The sequence below is a fragment of the Neolamprologus brichardi genome, chromosome 5 (assembly GCF_056152115.1).
Source record: "Neolamprologus brichardi isolate AB-2024 chromosome 5, ASM5615211v1, whole genome shotgun sequence".
NCBI lineage: Eukaryota > Metazoa > Chordata > Actinopteri > Cichliformes > Cichlidae > Neolamprologus > Neolamprologus brichardi.
The window spans coordinates 5,342,293-5,358,237 of NC_142108.1; positions in this window are offsets into that span (position 1 = coordinate 5,342,293).

The window sequence follows — 15,945 nt, forward strand, 5'->3', positions numbered from 1 at the left end:
TTTCTTCCAAGTCTCTCGTTGTGTCTGTCCGAGTGAGGGCTTTTTTTTTTTTTTTTTTACTGCAACGCATGCAGTTAAACTCACAGGAGCTAAAATGCAGAATCCAGCATCGCGAGCACGCTCGAGACTGATTTTCGCACAACAAAGTGAGCAACTGCATCAAATGAGAGAGGTTTTTTTTACCGACACACATTTATGAAATATTTCCCCACTGCAGTTTTTGTCGCCCTCAGTACCTCTTTCCTCATTACTTCGGCCTGCAGGACAGTCCCACACAGACCCTGTTTGTGTCGTCTGCTGCAGGACTCTCATCCCAGCCTAAAACATTAAATTATCTCGTAATTAAAAAGAGACAGTTAAACTGTCTTTTTCCTAACAGCAATTTAGGTAACTGCATTTGATAAGCTATAAATTGCAACCGCATTAAAAAATCCCAGAAATAATAGCGATATGGATTTGGTGACAGGAGCTAATGCTGATGACCAAGACTCCTGGTCCTGGTGTTTTTACGACAGAGGTTGCGGGGCATGTTGGCCACTAAACAGGGGACAGAGATCAAGTCTAAGCACTTTTAATCTTGTGAAACAAGCAATTACAAATAGTTGCATTGATTTGTTAAAAAGCTTTAGGTGACATAAATCGTTTCTTGCTTAGCTTATTGCTGGAAATCATAAACGTCAAGTGCATTATTAATTAAGGCCTTTGAAAGACAAGATTTAATGGAAATGATATAAAATCACAAGCAATGTTTCTGCAGGTTGTATTTCACCCAAACGCGTCTGTGTTGTTTCCCCTCACGCTCATCGCAAGCGTTCAGATAACATAAAGTGATCACAAAGGTATCAAAAGTATTTGTGTTTAAAAAAAACCCACTTAACTTATAGAGGGGCATTAACATATGATATAATTATAGTCCATAAAGTCTGATGAAACACGGGGTGAGATATACTGCACTGTCACACCCATAAATCTGAATTTCTCTGTAGGCCGCTGGTAGACCACCGGCCCAGCGTTCACGTTCGAAGCCATAAAATGAGCCTATGAGCACAGCGTTGTCTCAGTCACTCAAAGCCCTGGAGATCATTTGTGGTTTTATTTACCCAACAACAGGGATAGGAATGGAAATTTAACGACACAAACACAATGTGCTTCGTATTAAAAGACCAGAAAAAAGTCGAAATAAACATTAGAAAAATGCAGAAGACGTGACTACACGCTGGATATGAACACGCACAGTGATTAGCTGTGAAACTGTCAGGACAGCAGTGCTTTCAGCTTCCATTTGAATGTGGAAAAAAACACTTGTGATGAATCTCAAGTCAGCAGGCAATATGTGTCTCCAGGCAGGGTTGGGCAATACCACAAAATTTGTTTTTGATCCAATACCAACTAATAGCAGGAACAGATTCACGTATATTGATACCACAGTGCGGTATTGTGTGGAGAGCAGAGCCATGTGTCATGTTCTAGAAAATTTCAGATTGCATTTTCACCACCGTTAAACATTTCCTTTCACTGGTAATAAATTGGTTAAGTGTGAAACCTCTGAACTGCACATTCATATCTTCAGCGCAGGGGTGATGGAACGTGGCTTTTCCTTTTGGTGGCTGCTGCACGAAGTTATGAGTTTGTTTTGTGCACACTTGCGTGTGTGCGTGCGCGCGCGCTCACGGCAACGAGACACTGAAAATGATTCAGAAAATTTGCAGAAAGGATGTCGGGCCTGGCGTTATTAGAGCAGGTGGACTGTAGCAGCAGATTTTGTTAAGATGTTTGAGGTGACGTAGCTGGATTGTAGAAACATTAAATCACGATTGGCACACACCCGGGACTAATCAAGACTGGATGGCACTGCTTAAAAAGCTCAAATATGTGTGAAGTGGTGCTAGAGAAACACGAACAGCTGAAACTTTGTTTGACAAATTAATAACTAAAAACTAAATTCAAATATAATACTTGAATCTCCTTTTGTTGACCCGCTTTAACCCTAACCATCTTCACCATCTTCACCATCATCTTCCATCTCTTTGTTCTGCTCCTTGGGAGGTTTCTATCAAAACTTGGGCAAAAAACGATCCCAAGTGAGGTAAGTCAGAAAATGACTCAAACTTCATTAACAGATTACTGTTAATTTCTCTCATTAATCACAAATGATGCTATTTAACCCCACAGACATGCTCTGTTGCTCTATCCTGCCCTACAGACAGAAGACAGATCAGTCACATTGTTTAGCCCGGTTAGATTGCGAAAAAACAAACGCGGATGGCTGCTGTTCACTTTATTCTAATTACAGCGCGGCACTGCCTCAAATAGTCAAAGCTGGCACACTCCCAACATTGCAGTGAGGCAATTAGCAGTCCTGCAGTGTTTGTTATTCATGGTTTGATGTAAAAAATTTGTTTATTAAGATGGGCTGCAGGCGCTGGTGTGCAATAGACCTGCTTGTAATTAGATTCCAATTATTTGTCTGTTTCTGATATTGTAAACTGGCACTTACCACATCAGTTAAATTGACACACTGCACTGCTTGGTTTACTCGGTAATTAAAATGTGTTCTGTTAATTAGATGATGACCACTTTATTCCAGGGCTCTTGTGTTTGGGCTCCTCGGCGGCTCACTGTTTGGATCATGAGTTGCCAGACGCTTCCCTAATCAGCCCTTGTTTTGTTTCAATTACCACCTGCTGTTCAAAAGGCATGCCTCGCTGCCCCCCACCCCTACACGCACACACCCAGCATGCACGCACACAAACACAACAATACCACCAGGCTTGCTTCGCTACCAGCGCCAACACAACAAACAGCAATTCGCAGCTGGGCCTGCTTTCTTCTTTATTAGAAGGCACAGCTAGGTTTCAAAGAGAGTTTGAGCAATTAAAACGGAACTAAAGGAAGATGAAAGTATAAAGGTGCTTATCACATCAGTTAGCGGGCCTCGCGCGAGTAGCCAATGGTAATTACACTCATTGGGTAAATAGCTTGGATGCTCAGATGTCTCCTTCTCTTGGTAACAGAGGGTTAAGGGTGGGGGAGCTGTTATATCCACTGAAGGCTTTGCTAACTGGAGATGACCACCGCTGTAATTCAGGTGCTGTGATGATCGTGGATGCACTAAATGTAGGGGCACTGTCGGTTAAAGATACGGATGCTGATGTTGTTATAGCAACCTCAATCCCCCCCCCCGAACAACATCTTTTCTTTAAAGCTGTGGACTGCATTGACCCTCCACTCTTAGTAAAATTGTTTGTTAAGTGTTATTATCACAGCACAAGTTAAAAACTGTAGTGCTGCTACAGCAGTGGATGCTAATATATATGAGATCTGAATATTAGCGAGTAATACCCAGACTCCTTTTTTTCTACTCTTCGGTCTGTGTGATGTCAGTGATGTGTGTGATACTACGCTTAATGTGGACACAGCTCTGGCTGTGAGCGCTGAAGCTCCGCCCACCTGTTGTTCATCGTCGTGTCAGAACAGCCAGTCAGGAGAAAGCTGGATTAAGAGGAGGGGGTGATGTATTAACGGGGGTTGTTAGAAACAAAACTGAGGGGCTTCTTCAAGGCCAAGTATAAAATTAATAAGGCTTAACTAATGATGCAAAGCTACTCTAGCAGAATCCAAGAATAAAACACACAGAGCTGAAAATGAGCCTAATAGTTCCAATTTAATGCAAAACTCTAGTAATGTGTTCCATTTTTATTTTAGATTTTTTTTCTTCTTCAAATTGCAGAAAAAACCAAACTTACCAATAAAGCAATGGTGCAAACAGTCACTGTCCACACATCAAAAGCCTGATAAACGCACAGTGCTGTATATTTGAACTACAGACTGCATATCATTGACGTAGCTGTAAAATAAGGTTTGGTTGGGGTGGATGTAGCTCAGGAGGCAGAGCAGATCATCTACTAATTAGAAGGTTGGTGGTTCAATCAAATCTTTGTCATGACTGTTATGCATTGACAACTAGACATATTATGAGTGTGTCCTCAGTTCAGATCCACCCTGTGAGCTGATTTAAAAAAGTGCACAAGTCTGGGCTTCAAAACTGGACTTCCAAAGTCAGTGCATTGAGGTGGTTCCCAAACTTCTTCTAGCATGAAAAAAAGGAGTACCCTCTGTCTTCACCAACTGTATATAAATCCTCAGCTGAAAGAAGTCCCAAACAAAACTGGCCTTCAATCCAGTCTCTGTAATGTTTGCAGAATGTTTACAGCGCCGTGCCGGTTGGGGAAATTACTCAGCATTTCTTTTTTTAACCATATGTTTGTGTGTTACTTGATTAACAACTTCAGTGGGAACCAATGGACTCGAGGCTGTGTGCCACATAGAGAGCAGGGCAGCGAGAGACTGCTCTCCCGTGAAATCTGTTTACATTAAAGAGGGGAAAAAAAACTCAGAGTCTGGAGTTATTATTATAGATGGAAATTAGAAAGCGAGGTGATATTGTTAGAGCCGCACAGTTCACATGAAGAAAAATGCGGGGTGGATGGATAGGTCCACAAAACACCGAACTTAAACAAAAGAGGCCACTCTGTGTTCAATAAAAGCTTTAATGGATATTTCTTTTTAATCACAACTGATGAAAGTGCATCAATTATCATAATCGTGTTGATAAAAATGCTTTCTTCTCTGAAGCTAATAAAAATATTCCCCATTTTATAAAGTTCCTAACCTCTTAACATCCACCGATGACCCATCTAGGGTTAGGGTTAAGTTTTGTTTTCACTAAGGCTAAATATATTATGGCATTGCTGGCTTCTCCTAAAAAGATTTTCTATTTGGTTCTTCAAGAAAGGTGAAAATATTAGAAAAGCGGGCAGATATCACCAAACCCTACACTTAACCGTGATCTTAGATGGGTTGCCAATGATCTGGTGAATGTTAAGAGCTCTAAGGACTTTTACAGAACGCCAAATTTTCAAGCTTTTACACTGTGCAGATCCTCTTTGCTCCACCAATCATAATTTGGCTGCAAGACTTGTTTCCAGTTTGAGAGTATTAAGTGTCTGGCTAGCAGCTCCTTGTTAAGTGGGATACCAAAAACAGGAAGAAAAAAATAGATTTAAAGCCATCAGTACCTTGTATTTTTGTACTGTATCAAATATTTGAGCTTAAAAGTTTATAATTTTGGGGTCTGATTGCTACTTATATTTGACCAATTCTCTTAAAATCACAAAACAATATATTTCAGACAGTCTAGTGTTATTAGAATGAAGTTAGTGTAATTGCGAGTACTTGCAGATGCATTTCATTAGATTTGCTTAGTTCTTGGAAGAATGAAAACTTCAGGTCAACATTTATCATCATTCCATTTTTAATTTTTTGAGGTGAAATTGAGTCAGCAAGCGTGTCAGTGTGTTTAGACTGGACTCCAGCGTAGTAATTGAACACTCCACCCTGGCGATGTGGCGCAGCTGCAGAGTGCAGAGCCTCAGGTTTATCCTCATGTGCTGTAAACAAAGTAACTGCAGTGATGAACTGCACTGCGGGTTCACTCTCAGCTCCAGTCTCGACCGTCTGACCTGCGCTCGCGTCCCAGCGTCCGGCCTTATTGGAACAAATGTTTTGTTTAAATAATTGAAGGGATGCAAAATAACATGAATAATTACTTGCCTGCACAATTTGTGTCACAGCGTATTAGCGGAGATGCGCTGTGCTTGATTTGCTGGAGCTTGGAGCCAAAAAAACAGAGCTTTGACTGTTTGTTTGGTTTGTTTGCAGGCTATGTCGGAGCTAAGCTTTCTAGGGTGCAGAACAAATGTTTCGGATTTGGGGGATAAATGCTGTCATCGAATAGTTGCTCGAACAACACATCCTTCAACTAAACACTCGTACTGTTTGTTTTTTCATATTGTTTGACGTGAGTGAGAGACGAGTGCTGCTGAGATTTCATGCAAGACGTTTTCTATTTCAAAAGGAGAAAAAGAGGAGGTTGGAGGTAAGTGGAGGGTGGAGAAAGTGGACACGTGTAGGTCAAGTTTTGCCTTATTCCTTTCCAATATTAAACACATTTTAAAAAAGGAACATTTTCTAGGTCAGCTTTGACATAACAACGGTGATAGTTCAGTTATATAGTACAGGGAAATTGAATTCTCTTCGTATTTTTAGAAAACGGATGAAAAAAGTTAAGTGCAGTGCTAACAAGGAAGCTAGCAACAGCAACTGTTAGCTTAGCACAATTTTTAGATATCGGAAGGATTTGAGATCCTTGTTCCTTCGTTCAGAAGCTGCTGCTTTGCCCTGTTTCCTGTGTTTGTGCAAAACAATGCTAAGCTACCCTAAGCTACATCATTGCTTCCATGGGCTCGGCGTCAGTCTGCCCATATAACTTTGCAACATCGAGGATAAGTTGCATTATTTTAATGTAGCTTGCTAATGTAGCGACGTAGCTTGCCATCGCCAGTGTGTGAATGTGTGTGTGAAGGGAGGAAGACTGAATGTAGCTTTGGGGTCCTTAGGGACTAAATAAAGCGCTATATAAATACAGCCCATTTACTATTTTTTACCATTTTATTTGTTTTTAAATGACAAACTGCCAACATGCCACGTCATCTCTGGCTGCCACATCCTGATCCTGGATCTGCCGTAGGCTTCTTCCTGCTAAAAGGGAGTTTTTCATTCCCACTGTCAGAAGTCCCAAAAATTTGGAAAAAACAGGTTTCACATTGCCCAAACACCCACACTGTGACAACTTTGAATCCAGATCCCAAATCCTAGCAAACTATTGAATCCAAGTCCCACCCTCCAACACACCTGGCAAGTATAAGTGCTAGAAACTGAATGTCCTCAGAGGTCCTAACTGCATTCTGCTGGTCTGCTGACAGATTTAGTTGAAGAGCAGTGTATTATTGCAGACAGTAGACAGACTGCATTTGGCCTCATTCTGTATTTCTATTCACTTCCATCTTGCTCTGATTCCAGTGTGGGTTTATGCTCTCCTCCTCCTGTGGATTTTATTGCTTTTTTTCCCTCCATTTCTTTAAAAAAAAAAAAGCTATCATTTAAACATGTCATGGGCAGTGTTTACCTGCAGTGAACCTTGATTGAGGAAGCCTGTGACTTTACACTGATGCCCTTCTAATCTCTATGACTGGCATGCTAATTTCTCTGACGCTGCCATTCAAAACACAAACATGAAATGTTGGTTTTAGAACTGGGAGACCTGGTAGAGTGAATTTCAAGTGCTTATTCAAATATTTCATTAAAATGTAAATTTTTACAACACCGTACGTCTGGCTGTGCACAAGGCATGACTTAAGAAGTTATGAAGTTATAGCGGCATTTCTCTCTCTGATGCCAATTAACTGCGTATGGGGTGGGGGGTCTGATGGGAGGGGACCGGGGGCTTAATGTCCTTACCTTGTTTTATCGCCGCATAACAGCGCGCCAGCAAGCGCATCGCATGCAACAGGATTTTCAGATATTGACAACTGAGATTGGAGGCCTGGACGGAAAAACGAAAGAGTGCATCAAACAGGAAGCCTCCTGAAGATTGGTGGTTAATCAATTCTCTTATCTCTCTCAAAGTGCAAATGAAGTGATTAAAATTAAGTTTATGCTGAAGAAAGGAGTGAAAGTGAATCAGGCCACACGGCCAGCTGCTGGACGTGCAGCTTTATCTCTCCGTCAAGGCTGGAAAACATCTCTGAGGTTCAGTCGGGGTGGTACGTGGATGTTTATTGTATGTTGGAATGCATTTACTCAAGTATCTTCCTTTAAAACCCAAAGAGTAAACTCTTCTCACACATTTCTTTATTTATCTCACAACACATGTAGTGGGCTTATTGACTTAAAAAGAAGAATAAAATCATTTGGCCTTACTGGACGAGTTCAGTAGATCTTCAGTAATCCATCAGCTGGCTCTTTTAACTTTAAGTTAATTCTTATAATCAGATGAATTACTGAACCGGGCATTTTGATAAATAATGTTCATGTTTAACCTCCTGCACCAAGAAATAAGGATTCCTCCACAGCCTTTTCAAATGTACTTTTCTTTTAATTCACAAAACTTAATTTGTCAGAAAAAAACTTTAAGTGAAGTGTCAACTTTCCATAAGTGCTCTTTCATCTTTAAGGCAGTTATGCTTTTAGTGACGGATGTGTGCTCCTCACGCACTCATGCTAATTGAAATTTTTTTCAAGTATTGACTAAAGTAAATTATATATGTTGTATGCACATCACCGTACGTGTACTTCTTCGATCCTGTTAAGTCTGCAGTTAGCTCCCCAAACTCAACCCTGTATTTTAACATACTATTTTAACTACAAAGCTAATAATCAGTGACATGGGAGTAAGCGTTGGGGTATTCATCATCAGCGGCCATGACTTGGAGCTCGCAGTTCTTTTATACGTTGTGTGCAGCTGAAACTCTTATGAAGACCATAACTGAGGAGCTAGCGATGGGCTCAGACACTCAACATGAAGATAATAAAGAGTTAGAATATATAGCTGGGCAGGTTTAAGTTTGTTTTGAAACATGCTTCACACGCATAAAGCCATTTTCCTCATCAATCACTTATTCATCATCCTTAAGGTGTGCGCCTGTCACAAGATGAATCACTGAATAAACAGTGGCATGTTGACATTTAGAGTGTCTATGTAGCTTATACTTTGCAGCCCCCCCCCCCCCCCCCCCCACACACACACACACACCAACTGCCTCGATCAGACGCTGAAACTTCAGCGAGGAGCACCTCCGGGCTCGTATCGCTCGAGGTTCTTCGCTCTCTCCCCTTTTATTTCTTTATTTATTCTCTCATTTTTTAACTTGCAGGGTGGGTGGAGGGGAGTGGGGTGGAGACAAAACGGTTGCAGGTGGTGATGAAAATAAGAGCCATCCATCATTATTTATTAGGCATGAAAAAGATACACAATAATGTAATTTAATCTCTCAGCAGACAATTATTTCCACATATTGATAACGCAATGCGAAAAGTGCCATGAATCCTAATATGATGTTTGCTTTTATTGGTGTATGATACAACCAGAACAAATAATGTAATTGTATCAGCCAGAAAATGTGATTATTTGCACATGCTAACATTATAATACCAATCTGCCGCAGACAATGGTATCATATTATTTTGCTGTGCTTAACTAGTTACAATTTGCATTAAGTTATTATGTCTGGGTGGCAATAAAGACGGCTCTGTCTCCCTCCGGTCGCCGCTTTTCTTAGTTTCTCATTACAGCTTGGTGACGATTTTTAGAAGCTTTCGACTCCAACAGCCAGCGTGATTTTCCCATTTAAAGAGGGGAAACTTTCACATGGAGTTTAAATACGATTGTTTATACACATCTATATAACTACTCCCCCATGTGAGCAGCAGCACTCTTTATCTATTTTTTTTTTTTGCATGCTGCTTCAAGCACAGGTGACTCTCCAGTGCTCATCCAGCCTGGTCTGAGGTTAAAGAAAGTGGCACAATAGACACAATTACTATGCAAATGATGGGTGCCCGAAACAAAAAAACACCTTTTGCATTAAAAAGTAAAATGCTTTAAATATTTGCATATAGGTGCCTCGATTTGGTTATTTCGCATCAACATCAAGACGATTAACATTAATGAAGGAGCGGCTTGATGCACCGACTGTCAGGCCACATCAGGCCACCTCTGCAACCTCCTCTGTGTTTTGCATGGCGAGGCATTCACGCCATAGTGAACTAATGACCAAGTCGGCCTGTGTAAAATTAGACCGTGCGTCTACACAAGTGTCTCTCTGACATTAGGAGAATGTTTTATTGATGAGTCATTATTAGCAGTCCAGCAGTGAGGTGAGCTCGATCCATGCCGAAGATGCAAAGTGTAATAATAAAAAAAATGCCTGCTTAATTATTAATACTCAAAACCTAATCCATCTCTGCACAAAGAATATGTACATATTTTAGTGTCTCATTTGAATTTTTGCAACAAACACACACCTAAAAACCATTAGATGGCCGTGGTAATGACAGGTTTAAATGGGCTGTTTTTTAAGAATTAATGTGTTACTGCCAGTGCACGGCCTGAGCTGAAAGAAAGAGGTCTTCCTGTTTATTCTCTTGCAGAGCGCGCAGCGTCCCACTGCAACGTCCCCGTAGAGAGGCGAGGCGAGCGCACACTGTGTGAAGGCGTCATTCTGCACCGGAGGGTAGAGGAGTGTTTGCAAGTCATTAGTGGTTTGTAAATGATATTTGTTCCCATGTGACATATCATTTGAAATGGTTTCCTAATAATAACACCCACTGATAATAAAATAAGAGGGCCCTCATGTTGTGATTATGCTTTTCATAAATTTGAACTGGAAAGAAAAAGCACAGGGAGACATTTCAATATGAAAAAGAGCTCGAGATATCGATATCGACGCGAGCTCGGATGATACCCTGAATGGCAGCTCAGCTTCGGTTTGACCGGCCGGTGGAAGCTGGAAGAATTTTCAAAATAAAACCTTTTTTGTTTTAGCCTGGCTCGGCTTTGCTGTGAATAGAGAGCATCTTTACGCTAAAGCTCTCTATTCTGTGAGGAAAAAGGGGGAAAAAAAAGCTTGAACCGTTGCCTCCTTTCTTAATGACTCCTGACAAATACCCTGTCTTCCTGCGGTGCGTTTCCTGTTCGCCACAGCACAGAGCCGAGACAACTTGGCATGGGACGCAGCGCGCCTGGTGAATAGGGAGCCACGCTGTCGCTCCAACACCGTTCGCCTTGTATTTTATGAAATGAACGAGTGGCTCGGAGATCAATAGGCCCCTGCGGTGAATGCGAACAACGCCGCTGGGTCCTTATCAGGTCCCCGCTGCCAATCTGTGGCAAGCGAAGCCTGCACCTTCCCTGGATACACCATTGGTCTTTGAAATTAAAGTTGACGCCTGTAATCCAGGGAAATGGTCCCTCTACTCTCGCTTAACACCGGTTTAGTTTCACCCCAGCTGATGATAAAGCATGACAGAAATACAGAGCACTATCTTCTTGCTAGGGGTTGATAGGTTCTGCCAGCTTATCAGGAAACAGGCAGCTAACCTTCTTGTGTCTGGCCCGTGGACAAAACTGAGGAGTCAATTTACAAAAGAAACCACAGTGGGTGGCTTGTAAATAAAACCATTCTTTCTGCGTGGAAGACAAAAAGAAAAACTGAGGAGAAAATAACCAATTTTACAACCCACCCAAAAGTGAGTGAATGTATAACACAGGAGGCTAAGCGCTAGTGATAGAGTGTATTCATGTAAATCCTCCCAAGCACAGCTGCAGGAAATTGACAGGGATCTACTGGAGCGCTTTGCCTGTAAAGGGTGGGATTTACATGCCTAACTAGGGCTTAACCACCCTCCCTCGAGTTTACCTGTTACTCTCTGGCCTCTGAGCACGCGTCTGGATGTGCTAAGGTTGCACTGCTTATACTTAATGCCTTTTCATCCCCCCTCATATCTGTCAGTCTCAGAAATAAACTCATAAACTCCACCGGGCCTACTCCGTATCGAAAATTGGTTTGGCGTGACGGCACATCGGAGGTTTTGTTTGTTTCCTGTTCCCCCGAGGCCTCAGAAGTTTCCACAGCAGCCACAAGATCAGCTCAAGTTAAAAACAAAAAAAAATACGTGCATACGGCAGGATGTGGTGGACGGCGAATTAGGCCGCGAGGTGCGAGTCCTGCTGCAGGACTATGTGGGTAATTGAGATCACATTAATTCATGTGTTCCTCCTGAGGAGAAAGTGCAAGTCTTTTCCTTTTGGACAGGATGTGGCTTTGGGCAGTTCGGGATGGTGGGCGTTGCTCCTGGGCTCCACAGCCCCTCAGCTGAATCTCGGTCCCTGCAGGCAGATTCGGCAGACCGCTGACGGCAGTTTAGACTAAGCAGAAAAATTGTTTGGCTTTCTCTTTTTTTTTGTTCTGCTTTCTTTTTCGTGAAACTTACATCTGTACACGTACGGCACGAAACCCCAAAGCCAAAACAGTCTCAACAAAAACATCGAAATGTTTTCTCATTTGTTTTTTCCTCTCAAGCTAAGATCCTTGCAAATGATTAAACACACACACACACAAATAGTTAGCACTAATTCTATTAATGCTGTCGTCCTATCACACAGGAACCAAACACAGATGCAAAGTGTTCCTTTTTGCCTTGTGTGTTTTGTATTTCCCTCCTCTTCTAAACAATGATTTTCAGAACTGGAGCCGCCGCCAATAAAATTAATGGGAGACTTGCTGAGTCCATACAGGAAGTGGGCTTTTTAAATAAACACATTGTTTCCAAACTAATCCACACCCCATTGTTTACAGACTGGGCTGGGTGCAGACTGGGCCGGTCCACCTCGATTAACCCCCCTGTCAAGGCCACTCCATTTCTAAACAGAGGAGGAAAAAGATAAAACTGTCAAACAGGAGTTCGCTTTGATGTTATTTTAGGGCAGCATTGCAATCTGTTTATCTTTTGTACAGTGGGGCCTACCTGACTTTATAGCATGGATGCTACAGTTGCCCAAGTAACAGCTCACGTGCCATCTTTAAATGAGATGTTAGAGTAAAATAACAAAAAAATATATATATTTACATTTTGCCGTTGCGATGATGAATAAAGTCAAATCTAATGAAACTGCTACATTATCCAAACCTTTGATAGGTATGCCTCTTGGGCTAATTCAGACTTGAAAAATACTGATGATGCATGAGATTGTAATACCCTACAAGAGCAGAGAGAAACCCCAACAATCAAATGATCCTCTATGAGCAAGGACTTGAAGACAGTGGGAAGGACAAACTAAATTTCAGGAAGAGACCTCCAGCAGGATCAGGCTCCAAGAAGGGCAGCCATTTTTCTTTTTATTCCTTCTGAAAAAATCTCCACATGATTCTGAAGCTTGTCATATTCACAGCAGTTTACACAACTGTAGTTGGTTGGGCTTTTCTATGTGGAGCTTGGTTCTTTCTGGTGCTGTGCAGGTTTGTCCTTCCACAGTGATGCCTGTTGGGTTAACTGGTAATTCTAAACTGGCAGTATCTGTAGCTATCAGTGCCGTTTTGATGGACTATGTCAGCTTTGACATCCTCAGTTGGAATAAGAGTTGAAAAAATGGATGGAAAGATGGATAAGCAAAACTAGCTTACTGCCTATAGCTAGCTTGTACTTGTAATATTACATCGGTCCACCTTTTGCTGCCAAAACAGCAAACAACAGAATAAAAAGCTGTATTCGCACACCTTTTTGTCAGAACCAGCATTGGCTTTCTCAGCAGTTTGACCTACAGTAGCTCCTCTGTTGGATCGGACCACAGAAACCAGCCTTTGCTCCCCACGTGTATCAATGAGACTTGCTTGCCACTGACCCTGTTGCTGGTTCATCACTGTTTTATACTTGGATCGCTTGTGATAGATGCTGACCACTGCAGACTGGGAACACCCCCACAGCTGCAGTTTCCAGTCTAGCAATCACAGGTTGACCTTGTCAAACTCGTCCTTACAAATTTTGCCTCCTCTGAGGACAAAATGTTCACTTGCTCTCTCATATGTCCTACCCACTAACAGGTGCCACGATGAAGAGATAATCAGCCGGATTCACTTCACCTGTCAGCAGTCAGAATATTCTGACTGATCGATGTGTGAACAATCAAGGTAGCCACCATTCTGCTCTTGCAGTCTTGGTGTTTTGAAACCAGATGTGAGGAATGAGGGGTACCAAAGGACACTGATACGGTACTCATACTCAGTGACTGTCAATCTTCATTTTTGACTCCAGTGGAAATGACAGTTTACAAAATGAATATCATTTGATTTATTAATAATTAAGATCAAGTGAGGAGTAGGATCATTTTTTACATAGACTTCTTTTATGGAACCAGACATGCTGCCCCTCGCTGGCCATCAGAAGTAATGCAGGTTTAAGGCATTCATGAACTGGCTTTATAGAGAGAGAAAACACTGAGGTGGGGCAGATAAGGAAAACACACTTTAAAAAGTAGCCTCATGATAGTGTCACATACATATTCCATACAAAAATTCAAATAAGTAGGATTTCTTTAAGAAAAGACTTCACATCTGATCCACGGAGCTCCTGCCATATACCCCATAAAATCTCTGAGTCATGACGTTTGAGCCACAAATATGTGCTAACTGGGTTGAGAGTTAGCACATGACTGAAATAATTAGAATTACTGAACTGACAACAAAGTAACTGCTATTTTAAATTCTGCCATACCCAAGAAATTTGGATTTAAAAAGCTGTGAACATTCTTATTCTTAATTGTGACAATAAAAATATGTTTCAGATAAAGCACAGCCACAAAGCTCCAAAGCCAGGCTTGTTAATATAGATATATACTGAGACAAGTGGATTTTTTCTAGTACAAGTGGAAGAGAAGTTCTTGATCCACCAGTTCAAACTGTTAAACAAACAGGAAAACAGAAGAAAAGCCGGTGTCTCTACATTACATCCCACCCAATATGTTGCTATTTAGTTGAATTACTAACTAAATCCATGTCAGAGCCAACTCAAGTATCCTGTTGAGAAATAAATATTTGTAATTCCAAAATATTTAAATATTTTACCTTGCAGACTAGTAGCCATGATGTTCCTTCAGAGTCAGCAGCCCAGCTGAGTGCAAAGGAAAGCGCAGAGGAAGGGTAAGCATATCTGTATTGATCTCTGTGGGGAAACTCATTGCCTGCATTTAACCCCAACCTCAGTATTAGGAACAGAGTAGTGTCTGGGGATCAACTCCTGCCGTGAGCCGGTGCCCTTGTTGAGGGCGCAGTGACAGGAAAACTAAAGCAGCATGTTTGTGAAGAAAACTAGCGCTTCAACTGCAACGCACGAACTAAAGAGAGGAAACAGTTGCATACAACTGAAGTTTCATTTCATCAAGTACATTTTGAGGTAGGGGATGTGTTGTGATGTGGGGGAAGATCAACTTGGCTCACATGTAAGTTAGCTAGTTAGCATGAGCAGCTACAGTATGCACTTCACAGTGCAGGCTAACGATAACATTAGCTAAGTAGAAAGCTGGAGAATTGTGACCTGACTCCCTGACTCAATAATTCAAAATGCATTTTGAAAACAGAGCAGTTTGGGGGAGACTGTTTTGCTAGTCGAGGTTTATGTTACATAAATGCAACATATCTGCTAAAAAATAAGTGTCAGGTAAAATAATCAGTAGTAAAAAGGATGGGATATGATATTCCTGGTTCCTAAACTTTGTGCTCTGTGAACAATCATGGGCTGGATGCATAAAACTGTAGATTTATAGCTGCGTCTATGTCCAAAGTCATATTTGCATACACTCTCTTTTGTCATATTTATAAAGCTGCATATTGCTAGAGTCTGTTTCAGAGGCGTGTCACAGTCTTTTCCAGTCTCTGCATTAAAGTCTGACTGAAACTAATTTTTTTCCCACGCTTTTTATATAAGAACAAAAAAGAATGACATAAAAGCCATTATGCTAAAAAACCTCAATTTTTCAAAAGTGGATAAAACCATTTTTAACATAATTGTAGAAACGACATCTAAGCATCCAGCCTCCGGTTGGCCTCGGCGGCATTTAAGACCGGTCACACTCGAGCTGTGATGGGGACTTGTACACTAAAGCACCTAACGCTACAGCCTGAGAAACATTGCATTATAACAGCACCGATGGAACTGTACCTGCATTTTTTTTTGCAACCTTTAAGCAAACCTCAAATCAAATGCACCATTTATCTCAGAACCAGCCACAGACGTTCAGCTCGTCCATAGTTGGCCTCTCAAGTTAAGATGCTTAACCTTATGTGCTCAAGGTTTTGTGGTGTTTGTACAAAAATAAAAAAAAATACGTATCAAATAACTAATTATTTTCCAAGAAATATGAGCATGTTCACTAGAAACTGTTTTGTGTCAGGTTTTCTTACTTCTTACTTTCTTTCTTCCAGAATGAAGCTGGAAGTCTAATTTTCCATAGCCAAATATTCACACAAGTAAAAACACAGCAAGAATACAAAC